This window comes from Balaenoptera physalus, assembly GCF_965194825.1.
Source record: "Balaenoptera physalus genome assembly, chromosome: X".
Taxonomy (NCBI): domain Eukaryota; kingdom Metazoa; phylum Chordata; class Mammalia; order Artiodactyla; family Balaenopteridae; genus Balaenoptera; species Balaenoptera physalus.
This window is the reverse complement of record NC_138903.1, coordinates 105,904,911-105,924,801: the sequence shown is the minus strand read 5'-3', so window position 1 is coordinate 105,924,801 and position 19,891 is coordinate 105,904,911. Positions and strand designations below refer to the sequence as shown.

The following is a 19,891-nucleotide window of genomic DNA, read 5'->3' as shown; positions in this document are numbered from 1 at the left end:
TTTAATGAGATCACACATGGAAAGTGCTTAGTACAGTGTCTGGAATATAACATGCACTCAACAATATTACTGTTACATCTTACAGATGATTGATTAGTCTGAGCAAGTACCTATTAAAATGTACAGCAAAACCAGAATATCAAAGGGCCTGTGACAGTATGCTGTCTCAACCTGCTGGGGAAAAAACTCCCTCATGATATACAAACATGATTGAATCTTCCTGTAACCTTGAGAAATAAAGGGAACTTTGAAGGAGGCAAGAAAAGCTACAGAAGGTTGAATTGGGGCCTCCGAGAATTAAAATGTATTGTTTACTTTATATGCTAATAACATCATCTGGAATGCAGAAACAATGGGGTAGGCCCCAAAGGATTGGCTTTCTAAATGGTAGCAAACCTCTGAGGGTACCAATATAAAATTTATACTGGATCTAATCTATCCTACTTTGGATCTTTGTGTCCCTGATTCTCCAACGCTCCCTGATTACCTTGAGAAAACTGAATTAATTTCCCATGTCCTTTGTTTGGGGGAATTAGCTAACAGCCCATTTTCCTGCACTCCAGTGTTATCTGATGTGCTTAAGCCACTGCTGCTCCTTTGAATAGATATCATTTTAAAAGGGATCTTTGGGTAGGAAAAGCCTTCATGAGGCAAGGGATTGAATCTCCAAAGGTGGAATCTAAGAAAATAAAACATGCAATGGAGGAAATAGACTCAGGAAGAGCACATCACTCTGTGTGCTTCAAATCAGGCAGTGGCTAGGAGCAGGTGTTTAGAATCAGACCTGATCTACAACATACTAGCTGGGTGATCCAGGTAAATAAATTAAGTCTACAACATACTAGCTGGGTGATCCAGGTAAATAAATTAAGTCCATTTCTGGAACTGTAAAATGAGGATAATAAGGATCTATCTTACCAGGTTAGAAAAGATTAAATAAGATGACATAAAGTTATCCAAGAAGAATCTGGTATAATTTTTTGAGTGCTTACATATTGTTATTATTTAATCACATCTGGTGATTAAATAGAACTGACCGTGTCCCAGTCTTTTCTGAAACCACGGTGGGCTCCTCCCAGAGAGCCCTGGGGCCTGTGAGGTGGTCCACCCTCTTTGTATTTCAGGCAGAGGGTGGAAGGAGCAGCAATGATGGGAAGCCCAGACCTCTCTGGCCACCGGTCCCACTCCATGGGTAATAGCCACATGCAAGACACAAAGAGGGAAACTTAGAAAGACAGATGAAACCCGTACCTTCCTCACTACAAGTGAAAAATAAAAGCACAATTCAGAATAAATTATGCCCAGACGTCTGCTGGGAGAAGTTTGCCCTCTGTTTTACATAAAGGCCACCAGGTCTATTAACACCCTGAGTGCTTAGAGGAGTGGAGTTGTGGGAAGCAGGTAACAGGCAAGAGCTTTCCTCTCTTCTACCCTCCCAACAACTACCCTTCCCAGCAAACCTCAAACCTCAGTTTTTCAGACCCCTTCAGTCTGCTCCCAGAAACCTCAGATGGTTTCTGCTTCCCACTTTAGAGCCTCCAGGCTTTTCCCAAGTCCTTCCCCTCTATCAAAATGTACCTATTTGTTCCCTCAAGTCCTTACTCTTTACTAGATGTCAGTGATATAATTCGGGGTTAAAGCACACTAATATTTTGACGATTTTGTTTCCACGAACTGCAGATAAGAGTTTCAAAGAATGCATTATGAAGGATGTTAAATCAACAAATATTTTTGAGGGCTTAGTGTGCACCCAGCATTGTGCTAGATCCTATAACACTGTACCAAGGAACAGAAGATTTGCCACAGTGGGTCTACCCAGCCTACTACCCAGCTGCTAACATTAGCAACAAAGAATATGCTCAGGAAAAAACAGAGATGGAACATTCATAAAACCTTTCTGGCTGGCAATTTAGCCAAACAAAGCAAAAGCTTTAAATTTTTATATAATCCTTGACCCAGTAATTTTGCTCCTAAGAATTTTTACTAAGGAAATAACCAGAGATATATACAAAGATGCAAGCACAATGATGTGTATTGCAGGATTATTATTTATAATACCAAAAACTTGAAAACAATCTATCCAGAATAGAGGACTGGGTAAATAATTCATTCTGCATCCACACGATAGAATACTGTATATACATTAAGGTCATATTAATACAAGACTCTTTAAAGAGAGAAAAAAATGTATTTATTGCTGAGTGTGAAATTTTTTCTTTTAATTTTATGCATAGAAAAAAGATTGAAAAGATATATACCCTAAATGTTGAAAAAAATGATTATCTCAAAATGATAGGATTACTAAAGACCTTTTTTTGAACTACATGTTTTAAATTTTCCTGAAGAAACATTTTTTAATTGGAAAAAACAAAACTTATCTATTTTTTAAATTTAATATTCCCTGAGGACTGTATGTCTTCCTTATAACATCAAAGAGTAGCTAAAATCCCAGCTTCTCCTAATGTAGCCATTTATGGTTTTGCATTTATAAGTGTGTCTAACACTTTTAATCCTTTTGATTTCTGGTTAGTAACTTCTTATATTATTATTTTTTTAATCACTATACATTCAAAGAAAGTTGCAAGAAATGTATAGGGAAGTCCCATGCAATGTTTCCTTGGTATCCCCAGTATTAGCATCTTATACAACTATAATGCAACATCAAAACCAAAAATTGACATTGGTACAATTCACAGTGCTTATTCAGATTTCACTAGTTATACATGTATTCATTTGTGTCTGAGTATGTGTATGGGTGGGTGTTTAGCTCTATATAATTTTATCACATGTATAGCCTTGCATAACCACCACAACAGTGAAGATATAGAATATTTTCATTACCACAAGGATCTTTCATGTTGCCACACTTACCTCCCTCCCTCTCCAATTCCCTAACCCCTAGCAACCACTAAACATTCTTCCATCTCTATAATTTTGTCGCTTCAGAAATGCTGTATAAATGGAATCACACAAGATGCAACCTTTTAGGAGCAGCCTTTCTCACTAAGCATAATTTGGTGATTCATCCAGGTTGTCATATGTATTCATAGCTCGTTACTTTTTCTTGCTAAGTAGTATTCCAAGGTATGGATGTGCCAGTTTGTGCAACCATTCATCCACTGAAGGACAGTGGGCTGTTTCCAGTTTTTGGCTATTACAAATAAAATTTCTATGGGCATTCATGTACATTTTAGTATTTTTTTTAATTCGCAATTTATGTCACCCAAGAACCCAAGAAAGCCTCCTTCTCCTGTATACTAGGACTTGTTGAAAAAATCCATGTTTACCTTACCCATACTGGCACAGTTTTATGAGAAACAAGTTAGACTAAGAGAAGAACATGGAGTTAACACTGTATTTTCTCACTGAATTATATTTTTTAATTTATCTGTCTCTGTCTCTGTCCCTTGACTATGAACTACATGGTGGCAGGGATCATGACTGAATTGCCTCTACTCCTAAGGCAGGGCACAGGACCTAGCATAGAGTAGGTGTTTAGAAAATGTTAGGATCTCTAGGGGTGGGTGGGGCCCAGGGATAGATGTTCTATGAGAAACTCCATGGATTATAATAGGCAGTCAAGGTTGAGAACTACTATTCAGCTGAATAAATGAATATGTAAAGGAGAAGAAGGAAAGCTCATGATAGGAGAGGGCAGACTCAGGACAGGGGTGTGGATAATGATGTTCTATTATCCTTCTACACCTTAAAGAGAGAGTTCTGTGTCCAGATTAACCTCTAGACTGCATGGTAGAGATCAGTAATTTCCAGTGCTGTGTTTGAGAAGTGCTATTGTTGAATTCCTACCTCTGACTAGGGCAAAGAAAAGCCAGCTTTTGTCTTCCCTGTGGGGTTTTCCCTATTTGAAAGGCTGCCCCACACATCTCTGGAGGCCCAGACACATTGAGGAGTTTGATGGAAAAAGCAATTGGTGATATGAATTACCTGGAGGCGCTTATTTGTTTAGATGGCATAATTACATTTGGCAGAGCTTTGGAGGAGAGGAACAATGGCTCCTTATATTACTGGATCGCCTGGAAAACACAGCCTAAAATTGTCCCTTCACAAATGCCAGTCCTGCCAGACCTCAATAAAATACGTTGGACATATAAAATCACAACAGGGCCTGGGCACAGACTGGGGAAAGATGACTGAATGTCCAGGGCCCAGTATTTAAAAACACTGGGGGGATTCTGTAGACACTACAGGACCTGATTGAAGGACTGTTCACAGATTGCAAAACACCTCAGTGAGCTGGCTCCTGAGATCAGAAGCAGAGCACAGAGCTGAAGAAGGAGGGGAAGGCCTGTACAAAATACCAGGGCCTGTCAGTCAGGAAGACTTGTGCTTGGGGCTCAACTATGTTGCATATCAAAATAAAGCTGCTGGGGGAGGCCTTCAAGATGGCGGAGGAGTAAGATGTGGAGATCATCTTCCTCCCCACAACTACATCAAAAATACATCTACATGTGGAACAACTCCTACAGAACACCTATTGAACGCTGGCAGAAGACCTCAGACTTCCCAAAAGGCAAATAAATCTACATATACCTGGGTAGGGCAAAAGAAAAAACAGAGACAAAAGAATAGGGACGGGACCTGCACCTCTGGGAGGGAGCTGTGAAGGAGGAAAAGTTTCCACACACTAGGAAGCCCCTTCACTGGCAGAGACAGGGGGTGGGCATGAGGGAAGCTTCGGAGCCACGGAGGAGAGCAGCAACAGGGGTGCGGAGGGCAAAGCGGAGAGATTCCCGCACAGAGGACCAGGGCAACCACCACTCACCAGCCCGAGAGGTGTGTCTGATCACCCGTGGGGGCGGGGTGGGAGCTGAGGCTCGGGCATCGGAGGTCAGATCCCAGGGAGAGGACTGGGGTTGGCTGCGTGAACACAGCCTGAAGGGGGCTAGTGCGCCACAGCTAGCCGGGAGGGAGTCCGGGAAAAAGCTCGGACCTGCCTAAGAGGCAAGAGACCACTGTTTCGGGGTGTGCGAGGAGAGGGGATTCCTTCCCTGTCTGCCCACAGAAGGCAGAGCACCACTTAAACGAGCTACAGAGATGGGCACAAGCCGTGGCTATCAGCTTGGACCCCAGAGACGGGCATGAAACGCTAACGCTCCTGCTGCAGGCACCAAGAATCCTGTGTGCAAGCACAGGTCACTATCCACACACACCACCCCCTCCGGAAGCCTGTGCAGCCCACCACTGCGCTGTACCATTTTTCTAGGTTCCCATAAATGCGTTAATACACGATATTTGTTTTTCTCTTTCTGACTTACTTCACTCTATATGACAGTCTCTAGATCCATCCACATCTCTATAAATGACCCAATTTCGTTCCTTTTTATGGTTGAGTAATATTCCATTGTGTATATACACCACATCTTCTTTATCCTTCTGTCAATGGGCATTTAGGTTGCTTCCATGACCTGGCTATTGTAAATAGTGCTGCAATGAACATTGGGGTGCATGTGTCTGGTTTTCTCTGGGTATATGCCCAGTAGTGGGATTGCTGGGTCATATGGTAATTGTATTTCTAGTTTTTTAAGGAACCTCCATACTGTTCTCCATACTGGCTGTAGCAATTTACATTCCCACCAACAGTGCAAGAGGGTTCCCTTTTCTCCACACCCTCTCCAGCATTTGTTGTTTGTAGATTTTCTGATGATACCCATTCTAACTGGTGTGAGGTGATACCTCATTGTAGTTTTGATTTGCATTTCTCTAATAATTAGTGATGTTGAGCAGCTTTGCATGTGCTTCTTGGCCATCTGTATGTCTTCTTTGCAGAAATGTCTATTTAGGTCTTCTGCCCATTTTTGGATTGGGTTGTTTGTTTTTTTGTTATTGAGCTGCATGAGCTTCTTGTAAATCTTGGAGATTAATCCTTTGTCAGTTGCTTCATTTGCAAATATTTTCTCCCATTCTGAGGGTTGTCTTTTCGTCTTGTTTGTAGTTTCCTTTGCTTTGCAAAAGCTTTTAAGTTTCATTAGGTCCCATTTGTTTACTTTTGTTTTTATTTCCATTACTCTAGGAGGTGGATCAAAAAAGATCTTGCTGTGATTTATGTCAAAGAGTGTTCTTCCTATGTTTTTCTCTAAGAGTTTTATAGTGTCTGGTCGTACATTTAGGTCTCTAATCCATTTTGAGTTTATTTTTGTGGATGGTGTTAGAGAGTGTTCTGATTTCATTCTTTTACATGTAGCTGTCCAGTTTTCCCAGCATCACTTATTGAAGAGACTGTCTTTTCTCCACTGTATATCCTTGCCTCCTCTGTCATACATTAGTTGACCATAGGTGCGTGGGTTTATCTCTGGGCTTTCTATCCTGTTCCATTGATCTATATTTCTGTTTTTGTGCCAGTACCATATTGTCTTGATTGTTATAGCTTTGTAGTATAGTCTGAAGTCAGGGGGTCTGCTTCCTCTAGCTCCGTTTTTTTCCCTCAAGACTGCTTTGGCTATTCGGGGTCTTTTGTGTCTCCATACAAATTTTAAGATTTTTTGTTCTAGTTCCGTAAAAAATGCCATTGGTAATTTGATAGGGATTGCATTGAATCTGTAGATTGCTTTGGGTAGTATAGTCATTTTCACAATATTGATTCTTCCAATCCAAGAACATGGTATATCCCTCCATCTGTTGGTAACATCTTTAATTTCTTTCATCAGTGTCTTACAGTTTTCTGCATACAGCTCTTTTGTCTCCGTAGGTAGGTTTATTCCTAGGTATTTTATTCTTTTTGTTGCAATGGTAAATGGGAGTGTTTCCTTAATTTCTCTTTCAAATTTTTCATCATTAGTGTATAGGAATGCAAGAGATTTCTTCTGTGCATTAATTTTGTATCCTGCAACTTTACCAAAATCATTGATTAGTTCTAGTAGTTTTCTGGTGGCATCTTTAGGATTCTCTAGGTATAGTATCATGTCATCTGCAAAGAGTGACAGTTTTACATCTTCTTTTCCAATTTGTATTCCTTTTATTTCTTTTTCTTCTCTGATTACTGTGGCTAGGACTTCCAAAACTATGTTGAATAATAGTGGTGAGAGTGGACATCCTTGTCTTGTTCCTGATCTTAGAGGAAATGTTTTCAGTTTTTCACCACTGAGAATGATGTTTGCCGTGGGTTTGTCGTATATGGCCTTTATTATGTTGAGGTAAGTTCTCTCGATGCCCACTTTCCAGAGAGTTTTTATCATAAATCGGTGTTGAATTTTGTCAAAAGCTTTTTCTGCATCTATTGAGATGATCATATTTTTATTCTTCAATTTGTTAATATGGTGTATCAGATGGATTGATTTGCATATATTGAAAAATCCTTGCATCCCTGGGATAAATCCCACTTGGTCATGGTGTCTGATCCTTTTAATGTGTTGTTGGATTCTGTTTGCTAGTATTTTGTTGAGGAATTTTGCATCTATCTATATTCATCAGTCATATTGGTCTGTAATTTTCTTTTTTTGTAGTATCTTTGTCTGGTTTTGGTATCAGGGTGATGGTGGCCTCAGAGAATGAGTTTGGGAGTGTTCCTTCCTCTGCAATTTTTTGGAAGAGTTTGAGAAGGATGGGTGTTAGCTCTTCTCTAAATTTTGATAGAATTCACCTGTGAAGCCATCTGGTCCTGGACTTTTGTTTGTTGGAAGATTTTTAATCACAGTTTCAATTTCATTACTTGTGATTGGTCTGTTCATATTTTCTATTTCTTCCTGGTTCAATCTTGGAAGGTTATACCTTTCTAAGAACTTGTCCATTTCTTCCAGGTTGTCCATTTTATTGGCATAGAGTTGCTTGTAGTAGTCTCTTAGGATGCTTTGTATTTCTGCGGTGTCTGTTGTAACTTCTCCTTTTCCCTTTCTAATTTTATTGATTTGAGTCCTCTCCCTCTTTTTGTTGATCATTCTGGCTAATGGTTTATCAATTTTGTTTATCTTCTCAAAGAACCAGCTTTTAGTTTTATTGATCTTTGCTATTGTTTTCTTTGCTTCTATTTCATTTATTTCTGCTCTGATCTTTATGATTTCTTTCCTTCTGCTAACTTTGAGTTTTGTTTGTTCTTCTTTCTCTAGTTCCTTTAGGTGTAAGGTTAGATTGTTTATTTGAGATTTTTCTTGTTTCTTGAGGTAGGCTTGTATAGCTATAAACTTCCCTCTTAGCACTGCTTTTGCTGCATCCCATAGGTTTTGGATCGTCGTGTTTTCATTGTCATTTGTCTCTAGGTATTTTTTGATTTCCTCTTTGATTTCTTCAGTGATCTCTTGGTTATTTAGTAACGTATTGTTTAGCCTCCATGTATTTGTGTTTTTTACGTTTTTTTCCCTGTAATTGATTTCTCATCTCATAGCGTTGTGGTCAGAAAAGATGCTTGATATGATTTCAATTTTCTTAAATTTACTGAGGCTTGATTTGTGACCCAAGATGTGATCTATCCTGGAGAATGTTCCGTGCGCACTTGAGAAGAAAGTGTAATCTGCTGTTTTTGGATGGAATGTCCTATAAATATCAATTAAATCTATCTGGTCTATTGTGTCACTTAAAGCTTGCGTTTCCATATTAATTTTCTGTTTGGATGATCCGTCCATTGGTGTAAATGAGGTATTAATGTCCCCCACTATTATTGTGTTGCTGTCGATTTCCTCTTTTATAGCTGTTAGCAGTTGCCTTATGTATTGAGGTGCTCCTATGTTGGGTGCATATATATTTATAATTGTTATATCTTCTTCTTGGATTGATCCCTTGAACATTATGTAGTGTCCTTCCTTGTCTCTTGTAACATTCTTTATTTTAAAGTCTATTTTATCTGATATGAGTATTGCTACTCCAGCTTTGATTTCCATTTGCATGGAATATCTTTTTCCATCCCCTCACTTTCAGTCTGTATGTGTCCCTAGGTCTGAAGTGGGTCTCTTGTAGACAGCATATATATGGGTCTTGCTTTTGTATCCATTCAGCAAGCCTGTGTGTTTTGGTTGGAGCATTTAATCCATTCACGTTTAAGGTAATTATTGATAGGTATTTTCCTATTACCATTTTCTTAATTGTTTTGGGTTTGTTTTTGTAGGTCCTTTTCTTCTCTTGTGTTTCCCACTTAGAGAAGTTCCTTTAGCATTTGTTGTAGAGCTGGTTTGGTGGTGCTGAATTCTCTTATCTTTTGCTTGTCTGTAAAGCTTTTGATTTCTCCATCGAATCTGAATGAGATCCTTGCCAGGTAGAGTAATCTTGGTTGTAGGTTCTTCCCTTTCATCACTTTAAATATATACTTTTTTCCTATATTTTTTGGTTGCATGACTTTTGATCACCTCTTCATCCAATACACCTTTTGTAGTACAATTTCTATAGAGAGAATAGAAAAACAACTCGGTTTTCTTCTGAGAGTTTGAAAAGTCTTTATCAGCTTCACAACTCACCACCACTGGTTAATGTCATGTAAATTTTCTGGATTGTTATAAAATTTGGGAAAACCTCTCTCATTTCTTTTATACGTAAGCTGTAAGATTTTACGATGTGTCGAGTTTTTTAAGTAATAAATAATCTTAAATAAGCTTTAGATTTGCCACTTCAGAAATGTTTCCACAAGTCATTCCTACACTCGTACAGCCAGCAATAATTTAACTATATGCAGAAGTGATAGCAAACCACATAAGTATATCCCACTAACTCCAAATAAATGTATATGCAATTCAGTTTCTCTTTGGTTTGATCCCCAAAAGAACAGCTCTGATAAAGACAGAACTCTCCCTAGAAAACAAAGCAAGGTAGGGAATTCCCTGGTGGTCCAGTGGTTAGGACTCCACGCTTTCATGGCCGAGGGCCCAGGTTCAATCCCTGGTCAGGGAACTAAGATCCCACAAGCCGCGCAGTGCAGCCAAAAAAAAGAGAAGCAAGCAAAGCAAGGCAGAAAATATGGAAAGGCAGAAGTGTTTTCTGGGTGGGAAGAAGGTAGAAAACACTCATTCTTAATATACCTTGTATCATTCAAAGTTAATAAAAGTATTCCCATGTACGTTTGAAAGTATTCTAATGTTGTGAATTCCATGGTAGAATTTGGAACACCACACCCCAGAAGAATGAAGCCTCAGAGGAAAGCTGGTGGACCTAACCTAAGGTAGGAGAGGTTTCACCCCCATTGAACTTCAAACCTATGCTGTGGCAAAAGACTTTCTAAAGGAAGACAGCAAGGGAATTCCCTGGAGGTCCAATGGTTTGGACTCTGCGCTTCCACTGCAGGGGGCACAGGTTCAATCCCTGGTCGGGGAATTAAGATCCCACGAGCTTCACAGCGTGGCCCAAAAAAATAAAGAAGAAGAAGAAGAAGAAGACAGCAAAGACCAAAATCCTAAAGGAAAAGATGAACAGATTTAACTGTATTAAACTTTAACACATCTGTGTGGTTAAAGCAAACAACATCAAACAAAAAAACTAGAAGAAAAAGTACCTGTTATTCATATTACAAAGGCTTAATAGCCCCAGTACAGAAACCCATTAAAAATGTTAACGCATGAGGAATCTAACAGGAGAACCATCAAAGAACATGAACAGGCCATTCACAGAGGAAGAAATACAAAAGGCAAAAGTTGAAAGAACTGGCAAGGATTTAGGGAAACTAAGCCCTCTCACCCTGCTATCAGGAATGTAAATTAGTTCACCTTTATATGGGGCAATTTGACAATATAAAAATAACACTAACATTTATAAAGAGCTTACTATTTGCCAAGTACTCTGTGAAGTGCTTTATACTGATTGAGCTATTCAATCCCCACTCAACTTGTATGGATATTCAATGTGCATCATGTGTAATAATGAAAAACTCAGACTGAGATTCCTCAGACACCCAACAATAGGGTTTGGTTAAATAGAACATGGAATCTCTATACAATAGGATTGAAATGATTTATATTTACCAACATGGAGGGCTTCCCTGGTGGCGCAGTGGTTGAGAATCTGCCTGCCAATGCAGGGGACACGGGTTCGAGCCCTGGTCTGGGAAGATCCCACATGCCGCAGAGCAGCTAGGCCCGTGAGCCACAATTACTGAGCCTGCGCGTCTGGAGCCTGTGCTCCGCAACAAGAGAGGCCGCGATAGTGAGAGGCCCGCGCACCGCGATGAAGAGTGGCCCCCACTTGCCGCAACTAGAGAAAACCCTCGCACAGAAATGAAGACCCAGCACAGCCATAAATAAATAAATTAAATTAAATTAAATAATTAAAAAAAAAACACACACAACTGTAACTACCAACATGGAAAACCCTGTAAAATGTAGTAAGTTTTTTAAAAGGTGACAAAAGAGAATGTACAATATACCTGTTAAGTAACAAAATTCAACTAAGTTGTTTTTTAAAGATTTATTTATTATTTATTTATGGCTGTGTCAGGTCTTAGTTGCGGCACGCAGGATCTTTGTTGAGGCATGCAGGATCCTTTGTTGCAGCACACAGGCTCTTCGTTGTGGTGCGTGGGCTTCTCTCTAGTTGTGGCATGTGGGTGTTCTCTTCTCTAGTTGTGGTGCACAGGCTCCAGGGCACGTGGGCTCTGTAGTTTGCAGCACGTGGGCTCTAGTTGAGGCACGCGAGCTCAGTAGTTGTGGCGTGCGGGCTTAGTTGCCCCTCGGCACGTGGGATCTTAGTTCCCTGACCAGGGATCGAACCCACGTCCTCTGCATTGCAAGGTGGATTCTTTACCACTGGACCACCAGGGAAGTCCCTCAACTGAGTAAGCTTTAAAGATCTTATTGGCTTTATTCAACAATTCATGAATTGGGCAGCATCCCATCTAGCAAATAGAAAGGAGCTCTGAAGAGCAGTACAAAATAGAAGACTTTTACAAGCAGAAGGCGGAGGGACAAGGAAATTACTAAAAACGAGTGGATTGTTTCAAGCAAGGTCACCTTCCTTTGGGGGACAGCAGGGGTCTATCAGGTGGATTACCTCACTACGGCTGACCAGACAATTCCTGACTGACTGGAATTACATTCCTGGGAGAGGCTGAAACTGCAATTAGGTTAGGTATTAAGTCTCAGTTTGGTGATGTGGGCTTAGCACAAGTGACTCCATTTGGGGCCTATTGTCTCTTTTTTAACAATTCCCCCCTTCTGATCAGACTCTCAGCTTAACTGGGAGATGTGATCAAAATTTAAGGCATTAGTGGCACTTCCAGCTACCACTCTGAAGTTCCCACAGTTTTTGCTGATCCTCTGTGTAGTATTCACAGGTCATTACTTTTTTTGCTGAACCTCTGTGGCATTCAAAGGTCATGACTTCAGGTTCACAATTTTTTAGCTGGTCGTTCTCTTTGTTCTTTCCTGACATTCCAGTCTTAGAACATTTGCTTGGTGGTGAGCAGCTGCAACCATGCATTTAAAGCTTTTGAGAGAACACAGCACACCAGGGAGACTACTATGGCTGTGGTAAGCAGGATAATTCCCAAAGTCTGGAGTGCACTTTGGATTCATGGTCCCCAAGACCCAAACCAATCAAAATCAACTACATCAAAGAAACAACCCGTTGAAGGAGTTACTTTCTTAAGCCAGTGGCATATTCAGTGATCTTATACAGCTGAGTTTCAACTGTAGAAGTGCTAATCCAGGTGCAGCAAATGGTGCTGGCCACAGCACAAACAACTCCTTGCTCAGCTAAAAGATAATCAAGGGTTATCTTTTTATCAAGAGCAATCTTGATCAGAGAGTGTAAGGATTTTTGTTGGGCAGCTATGGCTTTTGCAGTAGATTCTGTAGTATTTTCGAGAGTTAAGGAGAGGTTCCTGATCATAGCCTTACTTGTATTCACTCCTAACCAGGGAAGTAGGGACCTGCCAAAGGAAGTGAATCCTGAATCATGAACACCTCCTGGGAGGTCTTTTCTAACTGGACGATGTAAATTCAGGGGAGTTGACCAATGAGGTGTCTCAGTTTGATTGTGGACAGCTAGGGGCACAGTTAGATAACCTAAGGGGCATTGATTGCTCAGTTATGCACCACCCATCTAGGCATTCATAGGCTCAAGGAGAATGACAAACACCACAGACAAAGATAAATCCTGTCAGGGCACAAACCATTCCCACCAAGGTGGTATTGTTAATGGATTGTTGCATTTGTCCATTCAAGCCAGGGGTCAGTTAGGTTTTCAGCACAATTGGAAAGTAAACCTCCGAGCCTGAAATGAAAAGTTGTTCTAAATTCCTTGCAAAGATGAGTGCTGCTGGTGAGAGCTTTTCATGATTGGGGGAAGATCTGATTTAGATAATCATAAGAGCGTGGGGGTGCATATGTACTATGATTTACACAGGTATTTGTGTCTAATTGGGCAAGTACAGTTATAATTGAAGAAAAGTCAAAGAAGGCACAGGATGTTCTGGCCATGAAAGTCAGACTCTAAGTGACTCCTGGTGGCGGTGGTGGGGGGGATGTCAATTGGGAATAGAAGAGAAATTGGTCACAGGGAGGACCAGGGGGTCTCTGGCATCACAGACAGGCATTTTTGATGACAAATCCAGCCGTCTGAAAGGTTAACTCTATTAGCAATGGCCTGGAAGAGTAAAGGAAAGAAAGAGAAGGAGAGAGAGTTTCATGTTTAGCTAAAGTATGAAGTCTTGATCTGGCATCTTGGCAGTCTCCATCAATGTTAGCTACTTCTCTTCCTCTGATTGGGAGTCTCCAGTGTCTACACAGGACCAGTTGTCAGGTGCAGCCTTCTTTAGCTGTGAGATGTGTACCCAAGGTTCAAGTCCCTGAAGTTTGGCTGCCATCTGGATAAATGAGGAAGACCTGGTATAGTCCCTTCCAAGAAAATTTAACAGCAGCCTTTATTCTTAGTGATTCCAAATCAGAAGGGTGGCAGAAAATTGGAAACGTTAGTTTGGAGAGTTATAGCCAGATATTTGAGGAAACTAAAAGAATTGAGGATCCAGTCCAGTTTACAGGTATATAACAAAACTTCAAAGACAGTTAACAGGACTAAAATCTAGTATCTACAAAGGTGCAAACATAATTTTTCTCTCTACAATCACCCCCATTATTTTTACCAAGATAATCACAGTAAAACTAATTTGTTTGCATTAAAACTGGCTTTGTTATTTACATAAGTGCAGCAAGAATAGTGATTGACCATATAAGTTCTTTTTAAGACAGCTTTGCTGGAACTTTTCATAAGAAATCTCAGCTTGAACTCTTAAAAGCCTCTGAGGACAGGAAGCCTAGCCAAGATTTTGCCTATAGTTGTGTAAATTCCTCTCTTCTTCAGATCCCCAAAATATCCTGAGCTTTCTGAGCCTGCCAGGAAGTGACCTTCCTTACTTACCTGGTAAGGCTGCCGGGAATCCAGTAAGCAAAGTACCAGGTCGATGTTTCTGAGAGGCTTTATTGGCTCCATGAAGTCAACCTTAGTACCTTAAAGCTGTCTGGTCATATCTGAGTCTATGCATGTCTCTCCCAAATATGACTTTCCTGTCAAAGCCTTGGTATTGTAATATAGCCAATGTTTCTAATTGTGTTCTGTTACAAGGAGAACAAACAGATCCTTATTGAACTTATTCAAATAACTAACTATATTGCCATGAAAAGAATACTCAAGAGTTTCTAAATTATGGAGGGATTGGGTAGGGAGAAAAAGTACATGTTTCATCTTTGCTTACAAAGGTATACTTTACCAAATTGCTGCATGTCATAGCTAGCTTAAGAGGAAAGGTTTCCTTAAATATGGAAAAACAAAACATTAAGGAACCAGCAATGTTTCAACCAAAAAGTCATTAAAAATTATAATCATCCTCCTCAGTTCATTCAGACCCATGTAATTAATACTTGTTCTGCTTGAATCCAATTTTTCCATTAGCTCTGGAAATTCTCACTGAGTTCAGCTTTATGATCTTAAAGTTATCAGAAACCTGTACTTGTCAAAGTTCTTTCCGTGAATCTCCTTGAAGATGGAAGTACTTTGCAGGAACATTTTTACAAAAGTATCAGAGTAAAACAGTAACTGTCTGTAAAAAGACTTAAAAAATGCTCATTGTTAAAGATCTGATTAGAATTAATTACAATGGAATTGATGAGGAAATTTGGTTATTTCTGTGACATACAACATTTTAAGATAATAACTGGAATTATTACTGATAACATACCAGGACACTTCAAATTCCCAGGAATTTCATACAATTTCTGGAACACATATATCTATACAAATACAACATAAAGAAGGCTTAGTACTACTTATTTGACAATGCTTCCCATGTAATTTAGCATATCAAATATGCCTAATAAGTTTAACATCTCTCTTTTTCTAAGGAGAGTAATTCTTTTGTGATTTTCCAGGGGCTTCTGGAAAAATCTCAAAGTTACTTCCAGGTCAAAAAGACTTCATTTAGAATTTGATTTTTTTTTTGGTGGTGGGGGGGCAGTTTTCAAAAATATCAAAAGGCTTTAAAAACATTTGGTCAAATAGGATCATAGGTCACTGAAACAATACTTAATTATCTATTTAGCCATAGTGACAATTAGACTTCACAGGCAAATACAGAAAGTTAAATACTTGTAAACAAACAAACAAACAAAATATCTTAGCTCTTTTAATAGAGAAGACTCAATTTTCTTAAGTAATCAGAGACTTGATAAAGACAATGTGAAATAGGAAATTATTTTGATAAGACACAAAATCTTTGTCTTCTAGGCAAGTTACTTAAAAGATAAAGAAAAACCATTTGCAATCTCTTACAAGAGCAGATCAATAGTGCACAAAATCTTTGTCCTTTTAACAGAGAGAAAACCAAATTCTAATATTGCACCAGCTACTTTTGATATTAAAACTCATTTTTCACTCAAATAAATTCATTTTAATCTTAGCCAGCTTGACCATGCATAAAATTATTTCCCAAGATTCTTTTCCCATAAACTTTTTACAACTTTCTTTTTTTACTTTCAGATTTTGTCCTATGTTTTCCCTCTTTTCCATTCTGAAATAACCAGCCTTAGGACAAAACTACTTTCCTTTCCCTCAACAAAAATGCATTTCCATTCCTCATACCTTCTTTTACTGAAAACATACATCCTACTTTCCTTGCATACGGAAACTTTCCCTTATTATTTCTAGTAGTTTTAATTACATATAACTTTCAACCCTTAAAAACTTTAATTTCTAGTGAAAATAAATAAATAAACAATTGTGAACTATTTTATACATTAGCATTTTGTGGCAAATTTATAAACATTTTATATTTTCTAGAAACATATGCTTTTTCATAGTGATTTTTTTTCAGTGTGGCACAAAACATGTTTACTAATAAACCCAAATATCTTTAGCTGCTCTGTAAAACAAAACCAAAAGTGGATAAACCTACATTCAGTAATTAGTGTTTCAGTATTTCATCTTATTTGGAAATTATCTAGATATTTAATGACTATCATTTAATTTAACTTAGCAAAACTTTAAGGTTTCAGGTTACCAAAAAGATTTGGGGAAACTGCTTAAGTATATATACTGTAAAATATAATTATTGCTAAAAAGTTCACCTAAAAACTCTTACCTCACTTACATCTATTTAATTCACTTGTTTTCAACAATTATGCTTAGATTACTTCATCATACCAAGTTATGTTTCTTACTGACAAGTTTTATAACAGAGATAACATGAACTTATTTGACTAATAAACCTAGGTAGAATAAAAGTTGTATGTCTGCATTATATTCAATGTTGATAACTCTAAAGACATGTCTATTTTAATTAAACCAACAGATTTAAATTAGCTTTAATACCAAATATTTTCCTAGATCACACGAACCTGAAAAGCATTTGGGTTAGTTTCTATTATATTTTTTGAGAATTTTATAAATACTTAATTCATATAGGCATTCATTTTCTTTAAGCCAATTAAACAGAACTCTTTTACAAATTAATTTTGGCAATACCATCTGGAGGTAAAAAAAAAAGTACCACACATCTACAACATATATAGAGAGACACACATAAACATACAGATGCAAACTTTATAGTTGAGACTTTATAGTTCTTGCCCTAAAATTTTAACCATGAGACAGATATGATAATATAAAACTCACTAGCTTATAAAAGAACAGTTGAAATAAGTATACCTGCTCCAATGGCTATGGCTAAAGCTTCTTCTAATAATATTTGTGGAGAAGACACTGAAGATTTGTATTTGTCTTTAACAAGTAACCTTATAGAAGCTGTGGACCAGATTTGGGGGAAGAGAGCTTTTATAGCAGTTTGTATTTTTTAAAAGCCTTCCCCCTACTTTTTTCTTTCATTCTCAGGAATTGGCGATGGTCTAGATAAGAGTTCCCAGAGAAAGACTAGGTAAAACATTTACTTCTCAAAGGCTCAGGGAAAGAATGCAAGTTCCTCCAAGAAGGACTTTTGTTCTTTCAAGACCAGAATATTTACAATACTTACAAGCTTTCTGAGATAAGTAGGGGAGGTTTTGGGATAGGTAAAAAGGATAGGTGGACTTTGCATTTTTTCTGGAGCTACATTTCTGGTTTTGCAAAGATCTGTAAGATAAGGACAGTTGCTTTTAATTTCTCAAGAAATTAGGTTGCAACTTAAATGGCATCATAGGTTGTTCCACTCATCCAACCACATTATCTTCAATTTGCTTTTCTGTATCAGGGAGAAGATTCCCAACTAAGATGAAAACCAAAATATTTCTATGTTCTGGATTTAGAAATATTTGTCTTTGGAATGTTTTAGTAAATCCTTCCACAAAGGCTTCAGAAGGTTTTTCTTTCCCTCTGGTTGTATAGTTTTCATTTTAGCTTTGGGGAGAAGGTCTTTAAAAAAGTTCCCAATAGGCTTTGAATATCAGCTTCAATTTGGCCAACTTCTGACCGCAGAGCTACTTAAAAAAAAAAAAAAAATCCTTTCAAATATCTTGTCAGGTTTCATCCGGGAAAAACAGTAAATATTTCTGGCAGTACTGAACAATTCCTTGGACTAAAGAGGTGCCCCCAAAGAGGGTGCAAACGGTATTTTATTTTCCTTTCTCTACAGGATACAACAGACAGAGATCTGGGAGAGCCAACTCTAGCAAGAATTATTACCCTTAGCCAGCTTCTGCCAGTTTTCCCAGGATCCCATCTGCAGGCTCTGAGTGGGGTTTAAAGTAGAGAGTGTAAGCTCTGGTATCTACCAGAATTTGGTAAAGTTTTTGATTGATTTTAACTTTAGCTTCCCCTTGGCTGCTTAAGGGAATAAAGTAGCAGTTTACTAGAAAAATCCCTCAGAGTCTCATCAACTCTGGAGGGGCCCATATAGGGCCCCTCCTTAGAAGGTAGATACGGGGGCATTCAAGCTGATGTTGAAGAATTTGCATAGGACCTTTGAGGACGATCTCTTTTCCAGTATCCCAGTTGATTACAATAGATATCAATCTCTAGGACAGCATTTTGATGATGGACCCCTAGGAGGGTGTAATTCGGGAGGCCTTGGTGTTGTTTTAGATACCTTTTGTGTCTTTGATTTTCCATTAGCCTTTTACAACAAAATTTTCACTGAAGCTATTTTGGAATCTAGAAGCCTTTTGGAAGCTTCTACATACCAATTAAAATAGGTATCCCATTCTGTTTGTTTGATTTGGGAACCTTTGCTTTTTATTAACCCTCTTAACTGAACGATCTTATCTAGTTGGAACATTCCCCATAATGGCCATTGTAATTCTAGGATTTTTTTAGTAAGATTCTGCCAGTTTTGTAGATATTTATAGCTTCCGGGACCATAGTTCTTAGACATAAAATAAGCAGGTGTGCCAAAAGGTGGTGCATTCAACTCTTTGGAATTTAAGGATCCCATTTCTTTTAGCTAAGCCTTTTTGGTCTCTCGGAGCCAAACTACAGTAGTCCCTCCTTAATCACAGAGGATACATTCCAAGAAAGACACCTAGTGGATGCCTGAAACTAAGGATAGTACCAAACCCTATATATATTTTTTCCTATACGTACATACATACATATTGTAAAGTTTAATTTATAAATTAGGCACAGTAAGAGTTACAATAATAACTAATAACAAAATAGAACAATTTTAACAATATACTGTAATAAAAATTATGTGAATGTGGTCTCTGTCACAAAATATTTTATTGTACTATACTCATCCTTCTTGTGATGATGTGAAATGATAAATGCCTATGTGATGACATGAAGTGAGGTGAATGACATAGGCATTGTGATGTAGCGTTAGGCTACTATTGACTTTCTTATGATATGTCAGAAGGATCATCTGCTTTGGGTGATCCTAGATCATCGAGCCATGATGATGTAGATGGCTGGATGTCAGGAGCGGACAATGTCACTGGTTGGGGATCCTGGGCAGGATGGAGCTGGAGGGCTCAAGGTTTCATCAAGCTACTCAGAATGGTGTGCAATTTAAAATGTATGAATTGTTTAATTCTAGAATTTTCCATTTAATATTTTCAGACCACAGTTGACTAGGGGTAACAGAAACTATGGAAGGTGAAACTGCAGATATGGGGGGACTACTGTAATACCTAAGAGGGTTGTGCTGCTGCATTGGGGATTGTGTGGTGTTTTACAGCATACCTCATTGCATGGAAATTTTCTTGAGGTTGGTGATCAACTTATCCTAACACAGGAATCTTAGAGTTAGGTGGTGAGTGCTCCATCAGTTTTTAAGTGCTCGACCCATGCCCACCAATTTTGCAACTTTTGGCTTCCAAGAATCCCATTAGCAATAGCCCTTATCTACACAAAACAAGACAAACAAACATGTGCACCTTAACACACCAGCAGCAACCAAGAGATGTTACTGTGGCCTGGACAAGAGAAGGCCCTGTACACACCACCAGCAATTCCCAATGTGGAACCTGGGACTCGGGAAAGGACTGAACCAGCAGACCCAACAAGTGGGGACTACAGACTGGGATTCTAAACAAATGGGGAA

General features: G+C 38.7%; 1 long non-coding RNA gene across 2 annotated transcripts in view; it reads right to left on the bottom strand.

The window, feature by feature from the left end:
• LOC309652820 overlaps positions 1 to 19,891 on the bottom strand; it is a 369,034-nt gene that overhangs the window by 338,750 nt on the left and 10,393 nt on the right. The window contains exon 2 of one of the 2 annotated variants that reach the window (XR_014258894.1): positions 11,240 to 11,544. The exons of the other annotated variant lie outside the window; for it this stretch is intronic. This is a non-coding gene — a long non-coding RNA (uncharacterized lncRNA). Of the gene's footprint in view, positions 1 to 11,239; positions 11,545 to 19,891 lie in introns of those variants that run through there. 2 annotated transcript variants of the gene reach the window in all.